This window comes from Monodelphis domestica, chromosome 2 (assembly GCF_027887165.1).
Source record: "Monodelphis domestica isolate mMonDom1 chromosome 2, mMonDom1.pri, whole genome shotgun sequence".
NCBI classification, from domain to species: domain Eukaryota; kingdom Metazoa; phylum Chordata; class Mammalia; order Didelphimorphia; family Didelphidae; genus Monodelphis; species Monodelphis domestica.
The window spans coordinates 15244186-15269047 of record NC_077228.1 but is presented as its reverse complement, the minus strand read 5'-3'; the positions used below and the strand labels follow the sequence as shown (position 1 = coordinate 15269047).

At 40.6% G+C, this 24862-nt stretch overlaps 1 protein-coding gene across 4 annotated transcripts in view; it reads left to right on the top strand.

Moving 5' to 3' along the window:
* Window positions 1-11088: 11088 nt before the first annotated feature.
* Window positions 11089-24862, top strand: part of PATJ (PATJ crumbs cell polarity complex component) — a 364450-nt gene continuing 350676 nt past the window's right edge. For 3 of the 4 annotated variants that reach the window (XM_056814123.1, XM_056814122.1, XM_056814121.1), the window contains exon 1: window positions 11185-11319. The gene's annotated coding sequence lies outside the window, so the exon portion shown is untranslated. The other variant, XM_056814120.1, reaches the window with a different exon arrangement.

The window sequence follows — 24862 nt, the reverse complement described above, 5'->3', positions numbered from 1 at the left end:
ATATTTTTCTATGGTTACATGATTCACATTCTCTCTTTCCCCTCTTTTCTTCCCCCTCCCAGAGCTGGCAAGCGATTCCACAGGGTAACACATGTAATATCATTTGATATCTATTACCATATTGTTGATATTTGCACTTGGGAGTCTCCATACCCAAACATATCCCCATTGGCTCATGTGATCAAGCAGTTGTTTTTCTTCTGTGTTTCTGGTCCTACAGTTCTTCCTCTGAATGTGGAGAGCATCTTTCTCCTAAGTCCCTCAGAATTGTCCTAGATAGTAGCAAAGTCAGTTACATTTGATCGTTCCTCAATGTTTCAGTTTTTGTGTATAATGTTCTCCTGGTTCTGCTCATTTCATTCTATATCAGTTCATGGAGGTCTTTCCAGTTCATATAGAAATCAAGCAGTTCATTATTCCTTATAGCACAATAGTATTCCATCACCAACAATACCACAATTTGTTCAGCCATTCCCCAAGTGAGGGACACCCCCTCATTTTCCAATTTTTTGCCACCACAATGAGAGCAGAGGCCCACCTTCTTAAAGCCAATATTCCACCAGTGTTAGTGTATAGTTATGAAATATGGAATAATAGAATCTCTAAAAAATAAAATAAGTAATACAGCTCAGTGGTTAGAGAATAAAGTACAGGATGTGGGATCAGGAAGGGCTGATAAAATCTCACTTTATTTACTTATTAACCTTGTGACTCTTCTTGGTATCTCAGCTTCCTCATCTGGACAAATGGGTATGATAACCTGGGTTCAAATCTAACCTCAGAGAGTTCCTTGCTATATGACCCTGGGCAAGTCACTTAAACCCAATTGCCTTGCCCTTACCATTCTTAAACCAATACTTAGTATCAATTCTAAGACAAAAGACATGGGTTAAAAAAAAAAAAAGCTTTGCGAGCCTTAAAGAAATAAGTAGTAGGAAAAGGAGGAAGAGGAGTAAGTAATATCTATATCTAAAATTAGAAAGTAGCTAAGTATTTATCTAGTCCAGCAACCTACCACACATGCAACAACAAAAAAAGGAATTATAAAGAACAAATGCTGGAAAAACGAGATAGGACTGGTCCTGTGGTGAAAATAAGAGCCAATGAACTTATTGCATGCTTCAGTGGACTCTTTATAATGTCAAGAAAATGAAGAAGGCTTCCTACCACATTGAATGGATTGTTACATGTAGAGCTTAGGGGAAAACCTGGACATGAGAACCAGGAAATGAAAAAGCCGGGTGCATAGGAGATGGGTGGATTTGTGGTGGTCTACATCTTCAGAGAGAGGACAATCCATGGTGAAGAGAAGCCAGATGCTAAGTATTAATAATGAATGTTGCAGCTCTCTCGCTCAGGGAACAAATTCTGATTTCAGACTTTGATCATTGACTATTTGTATTTCTGGATGAGGAAAAGGAGAAGAATCTGGAAAAGATTTTATTTCATATGTAAAGAGTTGGCCAACTGGTTTCTGTCATCTTTGGGACCCAATGAAAGGTAATAGGCTGAAGGGAACCTTTCAATATTATTTCCTGGCAAAATTTTGATGCTTGGAAATCTGTGGGATGATTGTGGAGGTGATTGGAATTCATATTCATGCATGGCTACTCTTTGAAAATGTACAAATACATGTCCATCCTGATATGATCTGATCACAGCAAATCTGTGGCTACTCCTCAGGGGCATTTGTTTTTCCCCAGGCTGTTTCCACCATGAAGGTACCAAAAAGACCATCATGGGGTTAAAATACTAGAGGGCAAAGCCTCCCATCATTTTAGTGCATTTCAGACTTGAAGCAATGTAGAAGAATGCAAAGGAAAGCAAATAGGCATTCCATTGTTCTGATCCTTATGTCAACCCCTTCTGATATTAGGAGGTAGACAGCAAAAAATACAGGGGAGGAGAAGGAAGGAGGGCAAGTGAAACTGATGGGGAGAAATGCAAGGGGCACTGAACTGCTTATTTGGAAGCTTCCTCTTGTGACTCAAGGACTCTGCAAATGGCATGTGTTTCATTCCATATCCTAATGTCCTTAAGCAGCTAATCATATGAGGGATAAGAACCAGGACAGGACACATCTTTCTTAGGAAGCTCCACTCTCCCCTCCTACCCCAGTGGAAGAAAATGGCGCTGATTTAAATGATATTGAAGGCTACCCGATACTATGGAAAGAGTCCTGGATTTGGAATTAGAGGCACTGGGTTCAAATTCTATCCTTACTCCTTACTACCTTTGTGACAACAGGTGAATAACTTAACCTTTCTGCATCTCCTTTTTCTCATCTGTGAAATGAGGGAATTGGTTGCTGAGATACCCTACAACTCTACTAGAACTAGAATCTTATTACCCTATGACCTGATAGTGGTTGAAATCTCAGTTCTGCCCTTTATGACCTCTGTTCCATGGACGAATCCCTGAACCTTTCTGGGCCTCAGTTTCTACATCTGTAAAATAAGGAGGTCAGACTAGTTGCTCTTTCAGGTTTCTTCTAGTTCTAAATGTATGTTTTTTTTGGTAGTGCTCTCTGGGCCTTCATGGAAGAATTCAGTTCAACTATCATTTATTAAGCTTTAGATGCTGTGCAAGATGTAGGGATACAATGACAAAATCAAAACCCTATTTGTCTTCAAGAAAAACACTATCAAAAAAGACTTCCATTTAAACCAGACATGCATTTAAATTATAAGCACTGTGATCACATGAGTCGATGGGGATATGATTGGGGTTATAGACCCTAAAGGATCATCCTAGTGTAAATATCAATAATATGGAAATCGGTCTTGACCAAAGACACATGTAAAACCCAGTGGAATTGCAAGATGGCTATGGGAGGGGTTTGGGGGGAGGAGAGGAAAAGAACATGATTTTTGTAATCCTGGGGAAATGCTCTAAATTAATCAATTAAATAAAAATTCTAAAGTAAATAAAGAAAGAAATTATAAGCACTGGTCCTTCTATTTGTTTTCTTATGGGATTAAGAAGAAAGTAAGAGGTTCTTCTGTATCCTTATAAGATCCTGAGCCTGAGACCTTCTCCAAACTATGCCAGAGTCATCTGTATAACATCCAGCATCTATCTGGCACTCTAAAGCCCCCATGCCGATTATTCCCAAATCCAGATTTCTAGTCTAACATTCTCACTATGGTCTAGTCATTTCCGCTTAGATATCTCATAGTCGCTGTCAAATTATTTTTTGGATCTTGTCTCTCCTGGATAAGTATGTTTCCTTCAAAGATACTCATCACAACCCATCTATGCCCTCTTATTACACATCCTTCCAGAAATCTCCTACTAGGGCTCTGGCCAATATGCTTTTCTTCCTTCAAGTCTTTGTACAATAATAACCACAATAATAATGTGAAGTCTAAAGACATCAGAACTCTGATAAAAGCAATGGCCAATCGTGACTTAAAAGGAACGATGATGGACTCTCCCTCCTACCTCTTGGCAGAGACATGATGGACTTGAATTTCAGGATTATTTTCAGATAGGATCTAAGTGCCAATGTGACTTCCTTGACTATGCCTATCTTCTAAAAAGGAAAGGCTACTGCTTATGTGAGGGGAGAAGGGAAGGCGGAATAATGGGTAAAGATAGAAGTGAAGAAAAGAGCATTAAAGAAAAAACCTTTTAATGCATAGGGGGAAAAAAGAAGTGAATAAGGAGACACAAATAGAGTGCAAGAATGTGTTTTCCTGAACCACTTGCTTGGCACCCTTCACTCCCTGCCTGTCAACATACCTACTTCTGCTTGTTTTATTTTCTCTGATAATGGACCACAACCTGAAGAGAGAAAGACTTGGATTCGACACACTTTTTTGACACTTAATCCCAAGGTGATCTTGGCCATCTCTCCTCTTGGAACCTCAGTTTCCTTATCTGTAAAATTGAAATAATACCCTAACAGAGTTGTCACAATCTTCATCTTCAGTGAGGGTCAAATTGTTTTATAAACTTTAAAGCACTAATTGTCAGTTATTATGAGGATTAGTATTCCGCAAACTCAAAAATTATCTTTTATACATTTTCCTATCTTATCCTACCCAGCTCCCACCCCCTTCCAACTTCCAGCACAGTGTGTAACATAGTTTTCTTTAATCTGGTCTGTGATTTGATCAATGTGGAACACTTCTAGGGTGAAAACTCCATTCTTAGATGTAGATCGGTGCTTTTTCCATGACTTGTAGTCTTAGGTTATTGTCCAAGAACCTAAGTGACTTGCCTATGATCATTTGACTATGATCATTGATATTGAAAATAAGAGACCATATGTACAATGCATTGCAAACCTCATAGTCCTACATTTTGTTATTATTGTTATTTCATTGTTTCAGCCATATCCAGCTCTTTATGAACCTGACTGGGGTTTTCTTGGCAAAGATACTGGAGTGATTTGTCATTTCCTTTTCCAGCTCATTTTACAGATGAAGAAACTGAGGTAAACAGAATTAAGTGACTTGCTCAGGGTCACACAGCTAGTCAGTATCTGAGGCTGGCTTTGAATTCAGGTCTTTCTAACTCCAGGCCTATCCACTTTGTTACCTAGTTGGCCCTAAAGCCCTATAAAAAAGCCAGCAATTATGAATATGATTAAGATGATGTGTCTCAGGCAAGACTCTGGGAGGCCTCCCAGGACAAGCAGCTATTAACCTTGGCAGACTACCTTTCTATTCAGGGTGTTCCAAAAATTTTAGTGCAATTTTCAATTTGCTAAGATTTTTGGAAAATCCCATGTGTCTTCTGTATAACAATTCCTAAGAGATAGTAGATGATTGATTGATTTTTGTCCCTGTTTAAGGTGTGATGATGCTAATGGAGCAGTATTCATCTCATGGCCAGAACTCTAGAACTGATAATCAATTGTCAATAGAATCCAAAGCATTGTGAGCTTGCACACAATTCTTTGATGGGAAATTATGTTGCTCAAAGAACAAAATCAAGAGATTCAACATTGGGTCAATGATTTGAAGCTAGATGGACAGCTAACCCAACCACCTCATTTTAAAAGGGGAAGAACTGAGGCCCAGATGAGGAGAAAAAACTTGCCTAAGGGCCCACAGGAAAAAAATTGAAGGGTCAGGATTTGAATGCAGGTCTTCTGAATTCCCAACCCCATTTTGGTTTTGCTCTACCATGCTTCATGGCGACAGCTTCAGTCAAATGAAAAGAAAGAATCTAAGAATAAAATTGTAGTCTTTTTAGTTTTTTGCAAAGGAATTGGTCTGAATGATTTTTTTATCCAATGAGATATAATGCATTTTGTAAATATTAAAGGACCCCATTGGGGTAGTGTGGTGCAGTGGGAATGTAACCTTCACCCCAAAAGATGTGTCAGTGAGAAACAGTGTAATGGAGGCTAAGGATGTGCAGATCCTTCCTCACCTTGAAAAAGACTTCCCCCAAGGAGGGGGAGAAACCATGGGGACACAAGGGGGCCCCAGTGTACTGCTGGGGCACTAGGGAACTCCATTTTGACTTATTGAATAGGGCATGGAATAATGGTTAGTAACCATCATTGCCCTGACAGCTAGGAGCAGAGCCATGGATTTGAGGAGTCGAGGATCTGAGCCAAGGGGCTAGCCAGAGTCCCTAAGAGAAAGTTGGGCTGAAAGAAGCCATCACAGTAGTGATCTGTGAGACCCTCAAATCCAATCCACAGCTCCTTTGATTTATTCCCTCTCCTCTGGATCATTTCCTAGTGAAAGCCATACCATTTTCCCTATATGATCTCACTTCCTGTTTTGCTTCCAACTGGTGGGAGGAGGTGTGGGTAGGGGGGAAGCAGTAAAGACATTCATCCCCACTAAGTGACAGTCATTGCAGCTGGCATTTGAGAGCCTTTTTCCTTTTATAGCTCATTTTTGTTATGATGTACATGAAACTGCTGTTAAACTATATGGCCATTTACCATGAATCTGTCTATGAGTGTGCTGTGCAAGATTGAGAGAAAGGAAGTTAACCCAAACTGAGAATGGATTTTTTTTCTCCAGAAAACTGGGTGGAGGCATAAGGAGCCAATTAGAGAGTCTGAAGTGATAGTAATAGTCAGATAGATTATCACCTAAACTGCCTTGAAAAAGAAAAAGAACTCGGAGAAAGACAGCAAAGAAATGAGCCCATAAATAGAAATGGGGAACAGTTGTGCACTGAGGACCTGACCAGTTACCCTTGGCACCACTCAGCCACACCTGCATAGCCAGTCCCTTAATCTAGCTCTGGAATAAACAAGAAGGTATCTGGGTGGTACAGAAGATCGAGTGCTGGACTTGAACTCATAAAGATCTGGGTTTGAATTCTGCTGGACTATGAGCTATATAAAACTCAGACTCATTTTTATTACTGGGAGGCAGAGGATTTGATCAATCCCAGTCCTGCCACTCACTATTGGGTGATGCTGGGAAATCTACTACCCTTCTTGGGGTCTATGCTTCTGGAAATGAGGAGGCTGGACTAGAGGACCTCTAAAGTCCTCCCCAGGTCTAAATGTATTTCCCTATAAATTCAGCTATTATTACATCGGGAGAAAAGACAAAGATGAAATCACAGAACAAGTAAAAGGAAAAATAAAGAATGCTTCCAGCTGGGAGGGGATGAAGAAAGAGGAGACACATTTTGGGCAGGACCAAGCAGTTGGCTTTTTTTTCTTTGCCTTGCATATTTGTTACAAGGATCCTTGTTTTTGTTTTTCAAAGGGTTTTCAGTTGGGGGTTTTCTTTAGTTGTTTCTCAGTTGTGTCTCACTCTCTGTAAGCCCATTTGGTGTTTTCTTGGCAAAGATACTAAAATGGTTTGCCATTTCTTTCTCCTGCTCATTTTACAGATGAGGAAATGGAGGCAAACAGGGTTAAGTGACATGCCCAGGGTCACACAGCTAGTAAGTGTCTGAGATTGGTTTTGAACTCAGAAGATGAGTTTTTTTGACTCTAGGCAGGGAATTCTATCCACTGCACCACCTAGCTGCCCAGTGGGAGAGGGAGGTGGAAATAAATAGAAATAAATTTTTGTTAATTGAAAGTCAGAAAAGGATAAGTAACAGGAAACTAAGCTAACACAGGGAGAGTTATGAGTCTCAATTAATTCATCTTTGACCAAGTTCAATAAGTCTTTGGGCATTCTATGTGCCAGGAATTGTGTTAGATATTGGAGATATAAAGATACAAAAAAGGCACTGTCTTCAAAGACTTTCTGTTGTATCTAGGGAAAGAACATACAGATGGATAAGTAAATACAAAGCAATATGGGAGTGGGGGAGCACTAATAACTGCAGAGAATCAGGACAGACATTACCAGTCAACAGCCAGTAAGTACTTATCCATCAGGCAAAGCTATCTAAGTGTCTCTTGTAGGAAGTGGTGCTTCAGCTGAGTCTTGAAGGAAGCTTAAGAGTCTAAAGAGGCAGGATAAGGAAGTAGGACATTCTGGGTATGGGGCCCAACCTATGCAAAAGCATGAAGACGTGAGATGAACTCGCAGGAATGGGTAATGGAGGGCATGCAAAGTTGTGGCTACTAAGACCAGAAAAGATGGCGAATGCAAAGATTAGGAAGAATTTCTTAATTAAGTTCTTACTGTTTTTGCCCAGTATATGATAATGAAAAATTGTCCTAGAAACTTGGTCAATTGGCTTATTTCTTCTAGAATCACTGAAGGCAAAACAGCAAATTTAAAGGTTTAAAAGTGGGAAAAATTTGGAATTCTAGGCTTCTTTAATGATTAAGACTGTTTTGATTAATTCTATTTCATTTCAGTTAGTTTTTTTAACTAAGAAAAATTGTCCATGGTTACATGATTCATGTTCTTTCCCTCCCCTCCTCCAACCCCCCTCCCACAGCCAATAAGCAATTCCACTGGATTTTACATGTGTCATTGATCAAGACCCATTTCCATATTATTAATACTTGCAATAAAGTGATCATTTAGAGTGTACATCCCCAATCCTATCCCCATGACTCATGTGATAAAGCAATTGTTTTTCTCCTGTGTTTCTGCTCCCACAGTTCTTTCTCTGGATGTGGATACATTCTTTCTCACAAGTCCCTTGGGATTGTTCTGAGTCATTGCATGGCTGCTAGTAGCAAAGTCAGTTACATTCTATTGTGCTACAATGTATGTCTCTGTGTATAACATTTTCCTGGTTCTGCTCCTTTCACTCTGCATCTGTCCGTGGAGATCATTCCAGTTCACATGGAATCCCTCCAGTTCATCATTCCTTTTAGCAGAATAGTATTCCATCACCCAGCTGGTTGTTTTTAAATTACTTTCTGTTTTGCTTCTCATCTCCCCTGATGTCCATACTGTCTCTTCCACATTTGGTGATATTCCCAGCTGTTCCTTTGTTCTCTTTGCTCCTTTGCTTGCTTCTTCATTCCCTAATGCACAATGAATCTAGAACCTAAGAATTTGGGTTCAAATCCCAGCACTTCTGCTTAAAACCTGTGAGACCTTGGGAAATTTATGTGACTCCTTTGAGGCTTCATTCCTTGTCTGCCAAATGAGGGAGTTAGATGAAGAAAGTCTCAGATCTCTTCTAATTCAATCTATGTTCCTAAAGTACTTGCACTGTAGGATGGGCAACTCATTTCCCTTGTATGGACAACAGTTTCTTCACACTTTAAAAGAAGGTTTGGACTAGATTATCCTTGAGCTTTCAGTCCTATGATCTACACATCTCTCCCATTCCAGCTTTCTTCCCTCCCTCTAGCTAGGCTGGCCATCTATCAGTTTGTCTGCTCCTTTCCTCTTCCTGGTAGGACCACCTGCCTTACTTAGCAGCCACTAGGCCATCTGTCTCTTCTTCTGTTTGCCTGATTGTCTCTTCCCATTGTTCCCATCTTTCTGGGTTCTCTGTCTATCTCAGTCTGTCGCCCAAAAAAGGAGACTGTGTTTAGAGGAGGGAAAGGGCACTTAAGAGTTAGATCTGGGATCAGTATGAGTTTCTTCCACTTCCTTATATATTGAGTAGTCTGCTCTGAGCCTCAGTTTCCTGACTTGTAGAACAGTTGGGTTCATAGAATGTCAGAGTTGAAGAAGCTTAGAAATCACAGGCTCAGGATTTTCTCGTTTTATAGAGAAATTGGATCAGATTACCCTTAAGACTCTTTCTAGTCCAAAATATTGCCATCATAGGTCCTCTTTTGATATCTCTCCAAGGTCACTTCCTCTTTATTACCAGTCAGGAAGGGGCATGGTTAATTTAAAGTCCCAAATCCCAAATCCCTCCATCCTTTCTTTTCCTCCTTCCCTCCCTCACTTCTTTCTCTCTTCTCTCCTTCCTTGTCTAACCCCTTAGAGAGCACCCCTACAGAGGGTGCTGTTTTTCCAGTATCATCCACATAGCTCCCTTCACTTTTTCTACTTTACCAGCCTCTCTCCCCTCATCTTTCCCTTGTCTCTTTCTTCACTTGTCTCCTCCAACTTTTCTTCCCAATATTCAATGCAATAATTTTTTTTTATTTAAAGAATCTTAATGAGTTTTCCAAAGTTATATAGTCCAAATTGTCTCCTTCCTTCTTCCTTCTCCTTTCCTGGAGCTGGTAAGCAAATCAGTCTGGGTTATACACGTATTATAACACAAAACATGTTTCCTATGGAATAAATTTTTATTAAGCACTTACTAGGTGGAAATTATTTGGAATATAAATACAAAAAAATAAAGAAAAACAAGTGTTAGGGATATAAAGACAAAATAAATAGGCATTTGAGTTCTCATACATTCTACTTGCTTAATGGGAGAGTTAGAAGGTACCTTTCATTTGGGCATAGACTCAAGAAGACAAGTTCAAACCCAGCTTTCTAGCTGTGTGACCATGGATAAGTCATTTAACATCTCTGTGCCTTAGGTTCCTCAACTGTAAAATGGGGATAATGAATACCTCTCTTGGGTTTTTTTTGTGAGAATTAAAGTGCTATAGAAATTTGTTATGTCCAATTCTTCATGACACTGTGGACCTTACTGTCCATTTGGGGTTTTCTTTCTTTCTCTTTCTTTCTTTCTTTCTTTCTTTCTTTCTTTCTTTCTTTCTTTCTTTCTTTCTTTCTTTCTTTCTTTCTTTCTTTCTTTCTTTCTTTCTTTCTTTCTTTCTTTCTTTCTTTCTTTCTTTCTTTCTTTCTTTCTTTCTTTCTTTCTTTCTTTCTTTTTCTTTCTCTTACCTTCCATCTTGGAGTCAATACTGTGTATTGGCTCCAAGGCAGAAGAGTGGTCAGGGCTAGGCAGTGGCTGTCAAGTGACTTGCCCAGGGTCACACAGCTGGGAAGTGTCAGAGGCCAGATTTTAACCTAGGACCTCCCATCTCTAGGCCTGACTCTCAATCCACTGAGCTACCCAGCTGCCCCCCCCCCCCCATTTGGGGTTTTCTTGGCAAAGATACTGGAGTGGTATCCCATTTCCTTCTCCACTGGATTGAGGTGAACAGATGTAAATGACTTGCCCAGGGTCATAGAGCTAGTAGGTGTTTAAGGCTGGGTTTGAATTCAGGTTGTCCTGACTGTTTGCCTCATCTGTGAAATGAGCTAGGGAAATGGCAAGCCATTCCAGTATCTTTGCCAAGAAAACTCCAAATGGATTCTCAGTGAATCCCACAAGACAGAAAGACCTGAACAAGGACTTCCTGACTCTTAAGCCCAGTGCTCTACCCACTGATCCACCTAGCTATATAAATACTGGTTATATATATGCTTGAAGTTTGCATATGCTATTATTAAGATCACTTTGCAGACGAAGAAACTGAGCCTGACAGAGGTTAAGTGACTTGCCCAGGGTCACCTAGCTAGTAAGTGTCCAAGGGAGAATTTGAAGTGGAGTCTTCCTGCCACCAAAACCTCACTCTGAGCCCACTCTAGCCCCAAATCACGGTAATAACCGTAACTGAACTGGCCTTTGAACGCTTCCGCAGGTCTAGGCAGCCTCCTCGTTTGTAAATACGCCATAGATACAAAATAACAGCTGCATCACCTCGGTGGTTGAGAAAGCCCTAATGATATACCCTCTCGGACCTTTCACCACCTTGCTTCCTCTCTTCTTGAGTACCCCCTTCGCCAATCTTCCTACCAGGCCTACGGAGTGCCTGGAGGGCGCCCGGGCTTCCCTGGGGGCTCCGCCTCCTCGCTGGGGCCCCGCCCCCTGGGCCCGGGTTGGGGAGGGGGGTCGGAAGGGCAGGGCCTGCCAGGTGAGTGCGCTCCGCCTCCAGCCGCTCTCTCACTTCCGCCCAGGTGAGGGCCGGGGCGGAGGGGGGGGGTGCTCCCGACTCCCGCGAACCCCACCTTTCTGGGTCCCTGAGCCAGCGCCCACCTCCCGCACCCACTCCTTGGGACCGACCAGGTAAAGAAAGGCCCGGCTTGGGGAGGGGGTCCTGCTCTCCAGATCCCTGGCTGCCCATTCCCCTGTCGTCAGGCTTCCCCCAGCCCATCGAAGGGCCCCCAACTCTCAGATCCCTGCGCCCAGCCCCTTTAGAGCCCTACGTCAGCAACCGGCACACCTCCCCGCCCCCCACTCCTCCCTGCTTTAGGGGGGCTGAAGAGGGGGCGCGAATTGCTGCGCCGAACTGAGCTCTGATTTGATGAAGGCCAGGAAGTCGGAGGGAGACGGCGCTCTCCCGGGAAGGAAGGAAGGAAAGAAGGAAGGAGAGAGAGAAAGGGGGAAAGGGAGAGAGGGGGGGGGAGGGAGAGAGAGAGGAGAGAGAGAGAGAGAGAGAGAGAGAGAGAGAGAGAGAGAGAGAGAGAGAGAGGAGAAAAGGAAGAAGGGAGGAGTCAAGAACCCTTCTCTGTCCTGGAATTTGTGGGTGACATGCATCTGCTAGACTCGGGGAGGTCCTCAGTTTGCTAGGCAGTACCCTGGAGGTTGTTTAGACGAAGCCCTTCATTTTTCAGAGGAGGAAACCGAGGCCCGGAGAGGGAAAGGGGCCTGAGGGGTCCTATTTTCTTCTCCACCTGTTGGGACCTTGCAGACTTCAGATGAACCTTCCCCCTACTTTGGTTTCTCTCTGGGGGAAAGCATCCATTGTTCCTGCTCTTCTTTGGACTGGTCTGCTCTTAGGGAGGGTCAGAGTTCGTATTTACACCCGGATTGCCGCACTAACAATTACTAATTTACTAAGCAACTACCGACTTCTTCGGGCTAAGGAGAAAGCTGGACTTTGCTCTGGGAATGCAGTTGAGAGAGGAGTCACTGGGCCTCCTTGCCAGTTTTAGGGAGGTAGACAGTAGAGGCATAGATGTCAGAGCCCAAAAGAACCTGAGGGATCTAAGGGATCTAAACTAGATGGTGCTGTGGATAGAGATGAGAGCCTGGAGTTTGGAGGGCCCAAAGACATAAGCAAGTCACTTAACCTGTTTGCCTCAGTTTCCTCATTTGTAAAACGGAGATATTAACAGGACCTACCTCCCAACATTGCTGTGAGGATCAAATGAGATAATTCTAAGCGCCTAGTTCATATAAGTGCTATAGAAATAGTATCTAGTCTAATTCCCTCTTTTTACAGGGAAGTCAAGTAAATAAGCATTTATTAAATGTCTGCTGTGTGCCAGGCACTTCAGAGGAGACCAGTTTTGTGTATACTGGCTACCAAATGATTGGTAGTGTCAAGAGGAGCAAGGGCAACTTACCCCAGTACAGTTGCAAGTGTTTTGTATCAGGAATCAGAGGACTTGGGTTCAAATCCTGCCACTGACAATAACATTTGGGTAATTTACATTTGTTCTGTAGGGGGAGGAGAGATTAAGGGGTCTTTGAAGTCCCTTCTGGTCTCTGATCCTTTAGTTCATAGAAAAAGGACTGGAATGTGAGTCAGTAGGAGTGACTTGGAATCTTGCTTCTGACACTACCTGTGTGACTTGGGTGAAGTCACAACCTCTCTGGGCTTAGCTACCTCATCTATAAAATGGGGCATTGTTCTACATGATTCCTATGGTCCCTTTCAACTCTAAATGTTTGATGATCAACCCTGAAAATTATTTTTCCTTTTCAAAATTTCCTAGGACATCTCTCCTTTGCTTTCCTGCTCCTATTTGTATTGTATACTGATCTAAGTTTATACACAGAACATATTTCTCCAACTGCCCCTATCCCCAGCACCAGAAAGCAGTGACTGATCTATGTCAGTTATTCCCTTTCACATAGAAATAAAATTGATTACATTTGTATTCTTATTGGAGATTTGCAAAGTAACTTACTTGACCTCATGACATCTCTTCGAGGTTTGTACTTTTACAGATGAGGAAACTGAGGCTTGGTAAGGGAAACTTGCCTTGGGTTACAGAGCTACTAAATGTTTGAAGCAAGATTTGAATCTATGACTTTTTTTTTTTTAAGCTCCAAGCCCAGCATTCTTTCCACTGCCTGGGCTGCCTCTCATACAGACATCTGGTGAATATTTGCCAAACTGAATTGAGGGTGTGATCCCAGAAGATGTAAGAGCCTGGATCTAGGGCTAGTAGCAATCTCATATTCATGTAGTCCAAAAAATTCATTTTACAGATGAGTAAACTGAGGCTCAGAGAGGTTAAGTGTTAGGCTCAGTTCTGCCCTTTCCATTGCACCTAGTCAGTGGGAACTGTTTGGACATGTCTGGCATCCTGTTTGTGGTATCTTCTAGTTTCTCTAAAGATTTGGGCCACTCGTCTTATCTTTTCCCTACCTCCTTTTGGGAGGAGTTGAAGATTGTACCTCACTAGCCAGCGGTCAAAGTCCCACACCCATACTTTTCTTATTTTGGGCTGGAGAACCTCTGTTTTATCTGGCTAGGAAGGAGAGAGGAATTCCCCAGAGGGATGGATTTCCCTGATGAGAAATTCCTCTCTCCTTCCTAGCCAGATAAAATTCATTATCCAGGCTGAAAATGGAATGATATTAACATCTTCCCAAAGTCCTGGAGACTGAGCCCATTTTATAGAAGGGAAAACTGAGGCTGAGAGATCTCAGACTTATAAGTTAGCAACTCTGAGGAGAAATTAAGATGGAAGGATTCTGAGTATTAATTAAAGTGGAGTCAGCACTGCCAAAAGCACTGACTGGAGTTCAGAAGATTTGGGTTACCATTTCCCCTCTAGGAGTTACACCATGTAACCATGGTCAAGTCACTTGAACCCTTGTCCTGTTTACCTCCTTTGTCAAACTAGATGGTTGGATTTGAGGATCTCTGAAGTTCCCCCTGGCTTTAAAGGTAGAATCTCTCTTGATCTCAAGTGAGACCAATGGTGTCAGGGCAGTTTCCTGCTGTTACTGGTTTGGTAACCAAAGAGCAAGAAAGAAGAAATAGGAGGGATGGCTCATTAGAAGAAGAAACTCTCAACCAGACTGTCCTAGAAAAAAATTCATCCTCACTCAAGTGACTGGAGTTCCCAAGCTTGTTCTAGTCCTTCATCCTTAGGTTCCCTCCAATCAAATCCAATGGAAATGAATGTTTATAATGGAAAGAGATGTTTCTACCACAACATCTACTTTTCTCTCCTACTTTCCCATAATTCCAGTTGAGTGGGGCTGAATTTTCAAGCATGTTCAATGTTCAGTTCTATCCAATAAGATCTCTGTCTTAAAGAAAAGTCATCTGGCTAGTTGTAACTAGAGGAAATGTATTTTTTTTTAAACCCTCACCTTCCATCTTGGAGTCAATACTGTATATTGGCTCCAAGGCAGAAGAGTGGTCAGGGCTAGGCAGTGGCTGTCAAGTGACTTGCCCAGGGTCACACAGCTGGGAAGTGTCTGAGGTAAAATTTGAACCCAAGACCTCCCATCTCTAGGTCTGACTCTCAATCCACTGAGCCACCCAGCTGCCCCCTAGAGGAGACGTATTTTAATCACAGATATATTTGTCAATTTTTAAATATATTGGGAGAATGAAAATTAAAAATTAAAATAAAAAATCAATCAATAAACATTTATTAAGTGCCTATTCTACATTCATAATATATATTCTATATATGGCACTGTGATAAATGCTGGAATTAAAAGAGATTGGGAGCTTCTTGAAAGTTAAGAGTTGGGAGAGACCTGAAGCCATCTAGTAGAGACTGTACCTGGCCAAGAAGTCCAACAAATGGGCATCCAGCTTTGTTTGAAGACCATAATAAGGAGAAATCCTGCTAGCCAAGTTGTGTAGTGGGAAAAGAGAGCGCTTAGAATCAAGATCAGAATTCAAATCTTGCCTCAGACTTGTTTTAGCTATGTAATCATGTCTCAGTTTCTTTATCCATAAAATGAGAATAACTACAACTTCTTACCTACATCACAGGATTATTGGGAAGACCAAAAGAAATAGCATACACGTACAATGTTTTGCCACCCTTAGAACTCTATAAGTATGCTAATTGTTATCATGACCTTCTGTTCGGCTTTTCCTTAAACCTTGCCCCATTGTAGAATCTCAGACCAAGAAAGGTACACAAAATAGGTGCTGCCTAACCTGCCCCTGAGCAGATGTTTTCATGGTGATGCTACAATTTAATTTAGGACAGTAAACATTTAAACCCATCATTAAGGCTGCAATTCAACAGACTTTTGTGACTTTGGAGATACAATGATAAATGTGGTGCCTGCCCTCGGGGACCTTAAATTCTATGGATAGCAATGTAATTTGTAATAAACATGGTAAAAGGAAAATTGAAGATAGAAATTGAAGAATAAATGAATTGAAAATAAAGATAAAGAATTAAAGAAAGAAGGATAATTATTCAGGAGATGAGAGAAGACTATACCAAGGAGGTAAACCCAATAGCAGTGAAGCTCCTTTAGAGCAGGAACTATTTTTTGCCTTTATCCTTAGCTCTTAGCACAGCTCCTAGCACTGTGATGGTGAACCTATGACACACGTGTCAGCATTGACACACATAGCCATTTTCGATGACACAGCAGCATACAGAGAAGTATGGCGAGAAGTGAATATCGTGAAATTATTTTTTTTTTCTCGAAGTGATATATCACCTGAGTTATGATCCATTTTTTAGTGAATTTTGACACATCAAGTTCAAAAGGTTGCCCTAGCAAATAGTAGGTATTTACTAAATGCTAATTGATTGACTGGTCTTGGGCTGAGCTTCAACATGAAGGAAAAAATAAGCAGTATTTACTAGTTCTGCCTTACTAGTTCCTTAGTCTTCTACTGAAAGTCCTTCATAATCTGGTTCTTTTAAAAAATGTTTTTTTCATTATTTCCCAACTATATGTAAAAATGTTTTAATAATATTTTTTAAAATTTTGAGTTCTAAATTTTCTCTGTCTCTTCTACCCCTTTTCCTTTCTCCAGGAAGCAAATAATTTAATATCAAGTTATATGTATGAAGCATGGCAAAACATATTTTCCATATTAGCCATATTGTTAAAGGAAACAAAATAAAACAAGACAAATGAAGAAAGTTTGAAAAAAATGCTTCAATCTGTATTCAGATTTCATTAATCCTCTCTGAAGATGGAGAGCATTTTTCATCATGGGGTCCTTTGGAATTGTCTTGCATCATTGTCTTACTCAGAATAGCAGAATCTTTTACAGTTGATCATCCTTAAAATATTGCATATATATATAAAATATTGCATATATACATATACACACACATATGGTTTTCTGGGTTTGACTCACTTCACTTTGCATCAGTTCATATAAGTCTTCCTAGGGTTTTCTGAAAGTATTCTGCTCGTCTTTCCTTATAGCATAATAGTATATCTTCACAATCATATACCACAACGTATTTGGCCATTCCTCATGATGGCCATTCCCTCAATTTCCAATTCTTTGCCATGGCTACAAGAGCTGCTATAAATATATTTGCACACGTATATCCTTTTCCTTGTATCTTTTTAAGATATAGGTCTAGTAGTATAATTGCCGGGTCAGTTGGGTATAGTTGTTTGGGTTTAGTTCCAAATTGTTCTCCAGAATAATTGGTCTAGTTTGCAATTCCTCCATGGTGTCCCATTTTTCCCATGTCCCCTCCAGCATTTATCATTTTCTTTTTTTGTCTTATTAGCCTATTAGTTGTGGGCTGGTATCTCAGTTGTTTTAACTTGCATTTCTCTAATTGGTAGTGATTTAGAGCCTTTTAAAAATGTCATTATTGATAGCTTTGATTTCTTTATCTGAAAATTGCCTGTTTGTATCTTTTGTCCATTTATCAACTGGGAGATGGTGCTTATTTTTATAAATTTGGCTCATATATTTTTAAAATTATTAGAGAAATTTGCTGTAAAATTTTTTCCTCCATTTACCTGTTTTCCTTCTAATTTTGGCAACACTAGTCTTATTTGTGCAAAAGCTCATTTTAATTGCTAGTAATCGAAATGATTAATTTTGTTTCCTTTCTCTCGTTTGGTCATAAACTCTTCCCTTTTTCAGATCTGGCAGGTACGTTTTCCTGTGCTCCTCTAATTTATGATATTGCCCTTTATATCTAAATCCTTTACCATTGTGACCTTACCGTGGCATGCCATGTAAAATGTTAGTCTGTGTATGCCTAATTTCTGGCAAACTTTTCCAGTGCCCTCAGTGATTTTTGTCAAATAGTGAGTTCATGTCCCCAAAGCTTGGATCTTTGGGTTTATATAACACTAGATTACTATGGTAATTTACTAAAGTGTATTGTGTACTTTAGAGTAGCTAGATGGCACCTACATCTTCTTGAGTTCAAATCTGGCCTTACTAACTGTGTGACCCTGGTCAAGTCACTTCACCCTGTTTGCCTCAGTTTCTTCATCTATAAAATGAGATGGAGAAGGAAGTGACAGTCACTATTGGATCCTTGCCAAGAAAATCTCCAATGGGGTCATGATGAATCAGACAGAACTGGACAACAATTTGTGTTCCTAATCTAGTCTATTGATCCACCACTCTATTTATTAGCCAGTATTTTTTTTTTGTATTGGTGATTACCACTTTGTAATATTGTTTTAAATCTAGAACTACTAGGCCATCTTCCTTGGCACTTTTTTCAGTTCCCTTGATCTTTTTGGACTTTTTGTTCTTTGAGATGAACTTTATTGCCATTTTTTTCTAGCTCTATAAAATAATTCTTTGGTAATTTGATATCACACTGAATAAGTAAATTAACTTAGATAGAACTGCCATTTTTATTATAGTAGCTCAGCCTACTGATGAGCAATTAAAATTTCTCCAATTTTTAAAACTGTATTTGTGTGAAAAGTTATTGTGCTCAGATAATTCCCTGGATTAGTCTTGGCAGGTAGATTCAAGCATTTGATATTGTCTGGAGTTATTTTAAATTTCTCCTTCCTACTGGATTTTGTTGGTAGCATATGGAAATATTGGTGATTTTTGTGGCTTTATTTTATACCGTGCAACCTTTCTGAAGTTGTTGCTTCAAGTAGTTTTTTGGTTGATTCTCTAGGGTTCTCTACGTATTATCGGAAAAGAGTTTTCTTTCCTCATTGAGTATTTTTATTCCTTTACTGTCTTTTTCTTTGTCTTATTGCAATAGCTAGTATTTCTAGTCCAGTATTGAATTATAGTGGTGATAATGGACATCTTTGCTTCATCCCTGATCTTATTGGTAAGGCTTCAAGTTTATCCCCATTATAGACAGTGCTTATTCTTGATTTTAGATAGATACTACTTATTTTAAGAACGGCTCCATTGACTCCTATGCTTTCTAGTGTTTTTTTTTACTTTTTTTTCTTTTAAAACCCTTGCCTTCCATCTTGGAATCAATACTGTGTATTGGCTCCAAGGCAGAAGAGTGGTAAGGGCTAGGCAATGGGGGTCAAGTGACTTGCCCAGGGTCACACAGCTGGGAAGTGTCTGAGGCCAGATTTGAACCTAGGACCTCTAGGCCTGGCTCTCAATCCACTGAGCTACCCAGCTGCCTCCTTAGTGGTTTTTTAAAACCCTTATCTTCCATCTTGGAATCAATACTGTGTATTGGTTCCAAGGCAGAAGAGCTGTGAGGCCTAGGCACTGGGGGTTAAGTGACTTGTCCAGGGTCACACAGCTAGGAAGTATCTGAGGTCAAATTTGAACCCAGGACCTCCCGTCTCTAGGCCTGGCTCTCCATCCACTGAACCACCCAGCTGCTCCCTTTCTAGTGTTTTTAATAGAAATGGATGTTATATTTTGTCAAAGTCCTTTTCTGTATCTATTGACATGATCATATGATTTTTGTTGTTTTTGTTATCTGCTCAGTTATGCTGATAGTATCAATCCTATCTGGCCTTAGTATGATCTTCGTGATAGCTTGCTGTAATCTCTTTGTTAGTATTCTATTTCAATTTTTTTGCTTTGATATTAATTAGAAAATTTGATCCTGTAGTTCTGGGTTTTTTTTTTTTTGCTCTTCTTGGCTTAGCTATCAAAATGATAATTGTATCATAAGTTGAAATTGGAAAGACTCCTTCTTTGCCTGTTTTTTCGAATGGAATATATAGCATTAGGATTAATTAATGTTCCTTAAATGTTTGGTAGAATTACTCGCGAATGTATCTGGGCCTGCGGATTTTTTTTAGGGAGCTCATTGATGGCTTGTTCAATTTCCTTTTTGGAGATGGTTATTTAAGTATCCTGTTTTATCTCTTCTTAATTTGGGCAGTTTCACAATTTAATTCTACTTTAATTCTGAGGCAGCCAGGTGGTACTTGGAGAGGGCACTAAGCCTGGACTCCAAAAACTGGAGTTCAAAAATAGCCTCAGACACTTAGGAGATGTGTTACCCTGGGCAAGTCACTTACAAGGCAGGTTTGTCTTGATTTCCTCAAATGTAAATTGAGGATAATAACAGCATTTGCTTCCCAGGGTTGTTGTGAGCATTGAGTGACAGAATTTGTCATTTGTAAGTTGGCACAGAGCCTGGCACACTTTCCTCCTTCCCCTTACTTTCTTTCCTAGCCTCTCTTTCCCCATGCACTCCCATCTTCAATATGTCTGGTGCTTTGCCTTTTTATTGTGCATTTCCTATCTCATGGATGCTCATGGGTACCACAGCGAGTTTTATCTCAGCCTCTGGTGACTGTATATTGAGTGCCATAGCCTTGAAGCCTTCTGTTAGCCAATCCACAAGCATCTGTTAAGTGCTTAATATACGCCCAGCACTGCGCTAAAGTCTGGAGATACTAAAACTAGACCAAGAAGTAGAATGGGCTCCCTCTCAAAGTAGAGAATCCCCAGTTCCTGGAAGCCTTCAAGAAGAGTGGATCGTCACATATTGTAGAGGGGACTCATGGGATGGACTAAATGATCTCACTGGCCTTACCTAATTTTAGAATTCTGTGAACCCAAATTTTAGATGCACACCCTAGCTCGGTAACAAGAAAGAGCTAGCTAGGAACTTGGCAAAGTGCTTTGCCTAAAGACTATCGCATTTCATCTTCACAGGGACTCTGACACAGTTGCTATTTTTACCTTCTCTCATTTTACAGGTGAGGAAACTGAGGCTGAGTTTGAAGGCTGCTTTAGACACTTAGATGTGTGATCCTGGGCAAATCACTTAAATGCTGCCAACCTGAGTTTCCTCATCTGGAAAAATGGGGATAATAATAGTATCCTTTCCAGGATTGTCTGAAATTCAATTGAGATCACATTAACCATAAAGTGCCTTATAAAAACTAGCCATTATTGGTGCTGTTATTTGGTAGGTGACTTGGTCAGAGTCACAGAGCTAGAGTCTGGAACAGAATTTGAACTTGGCTTTTTTGTAGACCCTTACTTTCTGTCTTCGCATCAACTCTAAGGCAGAAGGGCAAAGGCCAGGCAAATGGGGTTAAATGACTTGTCCAGGGTCACACAGCTAGGATGTGTTTGAGACCATATACGAACCCAGGCCATCCCAGCTCCAGACCTCGTGCTCTAACCATTGTGCCACTTAACTGCCCTTTGGCTTGTTCTGGGTTTAAGTTTAACCCTGGGTCCCTCTTGCTCCATACTGCTGGTGTGATTACCTGACAGGAAGATGAGAGAAGGCATGGGGCACCCTGAGTGTGCAGATGGGGAGGGGAGAGACTGGTTAGGATGGAGAAAAGGACAGTCATTTAAAAGGATACAAATTCTGCCCACTTTGAGTTATGCTAGAACCGCTCTTGGCTTTACCAAGCAGAATTCTCTTGAATGCTCCAGGCTGTTCTAGTTTGTTGACCCATGAGGTAGAGTCGGAGTCATTATGTACCTTTTCATAGAGACGGAGCTCCTCGTTCCTGGAGATGGCCCAGCAGTCTGGCACGAGAGGAATTTGCCCTGCTCACCTTGCAGAGAAAGGCTGACCTTTTGGCTGGAAAGCATGACGCTTGGGCAGTGGGGGGTAGAGGGGAAACCAAAGAGCTGTCACCCCATCTTCCTCTTTTATGCCAGGGGCTGCCAGTTTCATACTGCTGAGCCTGCCTGAAACGGGAGAAAACATTCTAGATCTGGAGTCAGAGGGTCTGAGTTTCAATCCTGATAGCTGCTTCCAGGCCTGTGATGTCACCTTTCTGGGCCTCAGTTTCTTCATTGATTAAAAATTAGGTGGTTGGGTATAGGTGACCCCAAAGGTCCCTTCTAGCCCTAATGCTATTATCCTATGGTTGTGGGGTCCCGATGACTTCGAGTGCTTTTGCTAGAGATCCCATTGAAATTAATGAAAACTCCAGGGTCTTGTTGGGTCGGACACATCCTGAACTGACCTTTAATTGGTTACTTGTTGACTTACCTCTAAAGATCATGAGCGTACCTAAGATTTAGCCAAGATGATAAAAACTAATAGAAGAGAACAGCTGGGTGGCTCAGTGGATTGAGATCCAGGACTAAAGAAAGAAGGCCCTGGGTTCAAATCTGGCTTCAGATACTTCCCAGCTGTGTGACTCTGGGCAAGTCACTTTACCCCCATTGCCTTGCCCTTACTGCTCTTCTACTTTGGAACCGATACACAGTATTGATTCTAAGATGGAAGGTGAGGGTTTAAAAAGGACTAATAGAAAACAAAGATGGTGGCATACTCCCAGTTTTGGAAGTAACCAAGAGTAGTTAGGGGCAGTTAGGTGGTACACTGGCTAAAGCCTGGAGTCAGGGAGACCTAGGATCAAATCCAACATTGGATAGTTACTAGTTGTGTGACCCTGGGCAAGTCACTTAACTCCATTTGTCTCAGTTATCTCATCTGTAAAGTGGAAATAATAATAATAGCATCTACTTCCAGGCTCATTGTGAAGATTAAATGTGATAATTATAAAAAGTGCTCAGTACAGTTCCTGCCACATAGTAGGCACTATATAAATGTTAAGTATTATCATCATAATTGTTATTGTTTTGTGTTTTTGTTTGTTTGTTTTTGAGAGCACAAAGAATAAAATTAACTAGGCTGAGAGCTTAGTTTTGGTTATAAACTACTCCCCTTCCTCCAGTTGAACTTGTCTTATACAAAGAAAAAGGTGAAAAATGTTTATTGGTCAACGTGGTAGGGATCTAGAGACAAATACCCAACATGATTGGTACTCTCAAGGAGCTGACATTCTTTGGAGTGACAACAAATATACTGAGAAAGGAAGACAGAGTGATGAGACAAAAATGCAGAGATTTGAGAAGGCATCATTAAGCAAGGGATCACTGAGCTACCTTTTTTTTTAAAACACCCTCACATTCTGTCTTAGAATCAATACTATTAGTTCCAAGGCAGAAGAGCAGCAAGGACTAGGTAATGGGGGTTAAGTGACTTGCTCAGGATTTCACAACTAGGATGTGTCTGAGGCCATATTTGAACTCAGGACCTTAAGTCTCTAGGCCTAGTTCTTAGTCCACTGAGGCATCTAGCTTCGCCCTACTGAGATAACTCTTTTTTTTTTTTTAAAACCCTTATCTTCTGTCTTAGATTGAAAACTGTGTATTTGTTCTAAGGCAGAAGAGTGGTAAGGGCTAGGCAATGGGGGTTAAGTGACTTGCCCAGGGTCACAAAGCTAGGAAGTGTTTGAGGTCAGATTTGAACCTAGGACCTCCTGTCTCTAGGCTACTGAACTAACTCTTGAAGGAAGATAAAAGATTTTGAGAGAGAGATGAGTTCTTGGGAGAAGCCCTTGTGCAAATGCAAGATGGGAAATCCTGTATCTATGAGCTCTGGGAATAGCTAATAAGTAGTCCTAGGGCTAGACTTTAGAAGTAGATGAAGGGAGGCAGCTTGGTGGCTCAGTGGATTGAGAGTCAGGACTAGAGACAGGAGTCTCTTCCTAGCTGGGTGACCCTGGGCAAGTCATTTAACTCCCATTTCCTAGACTTTATCACTCTTCTGCTGTGGATCCAATATACAGTATTGAGTCTAAGATGGAAGGTGAGGGTTTTAAAAAATATAAAAATGAAATTAAAAGAGAAGTAGATCAAGAGCAGTCATAAAATATATTTGGTAATGCCAGTATATGAATGGAAATATTTGAAAGGGAGTCACAAAGTAAGGGTAGGAAGGTAGATTAGCATTTTATTATGAAAAGGCTTGAGAATTTTTATTTTATCTTGAGGGCAACAAAACCACTGAAAATGATTGAGTTGGGGGAATGACATAGATCTCCTTTATTGAAATGAGCAATGCCAATTTGATAGCTTTTTAGAAGATAGATTAGAGTGGGGAGAGGCTGGAATTGTGGAAGCCCTCTGGCCATATTGCAATGGACCAGCTATTGGGTGATGAAGGCCTTGTGAATGGAAGAGTATAGAGTCATCAGGGTCTGTCACCTGATTGGGCTATTGGGAGGCTGATAGATTATTAACCAGTGGCCACTTGGGCCAACTGTCTCTCTTGTTTTACAAAACTGAGAATGAGGAAGGAGATGTGACCTGCAGGATCACCCAAATAGCAGCTCTAGTGACAGGATAGTCACAAACATAAGGAATTTCAGTAGAGTGACTAGTTGGGAGGAAATAAGTATTTTTGTTTTGCACTTGTGGAGTTTGAGATAGCTTTGGGACATCCTGGTGGAGGAGGAGAAAGATGAAGAAGGTAAGTTATAAGAATGAAGCCCTTCAGCTTTCAGATCCTCTCCACATCAGCCACAGACTGCACACACAACTACAGTAAGGGAGGGAGGCAGTATTTAGTCATATATCTACCTATCCACCTATCCAGCTACCTCTCTTTCTTTATCTGTCTTATTTCTATATCTTTTCTCTATCTGTTTTTGTGTTTATACCTACCTACCTGCCTGTCTACCTGCCCATCTGTCTATCCATCTGAATATCTCTCTGTATGTATGTATGTATGTATGTATGTATGTATGTATGTATCTATCTATCTATCTATCTATCCCTTTCTCCATCTCTATCAATCTATATATCTATCATCCATCTATCTGTCTATCCATCTATCTATATCTATTTATCATCTATCTCTATCACCCATCTATCTATCCACCCATCTATCTATCTATCTATCCACCCATCTATCTATCTATCTATCTATCTATCTATCTATCTATCTATCTATCTATATCACCCTTCTAATCTATCTATCTATCCATCTATCCATCTGTCTATCTATCTATCTATCTATCTATCTATCTATCTATCTATCCCTTTCTCCATCTCTCTCTATCAATCTATATATCTATCATCCATCTAATCTATCTGTCTATCCATCTATCTATCTATATCTATTTATCTATCATCTATCTATATCATCTATCTCTATCACCCATCTATCCATCCATCCATCTATCTATCTATCTATCTATCTATCTATCTATCTATCTATCTATCTATATCACCCATCTAATCTATCTATCTATCTATCTGCCTGTCCATCTATCTGTCTGGCTCTTTCCGTCTGTCTGCCTCTCTGCCCATCTCTATCCATCTATGTATATATCTGTGTGTGTCTATTTCTATCTATCTCTTCTTTGTGTGTTTTTGTGTCTATTATCTGTCTTCATCTACTTGTCTGTCTGTCCATCTATCTATCAGTCTCTCTGTCTGCTGTATATC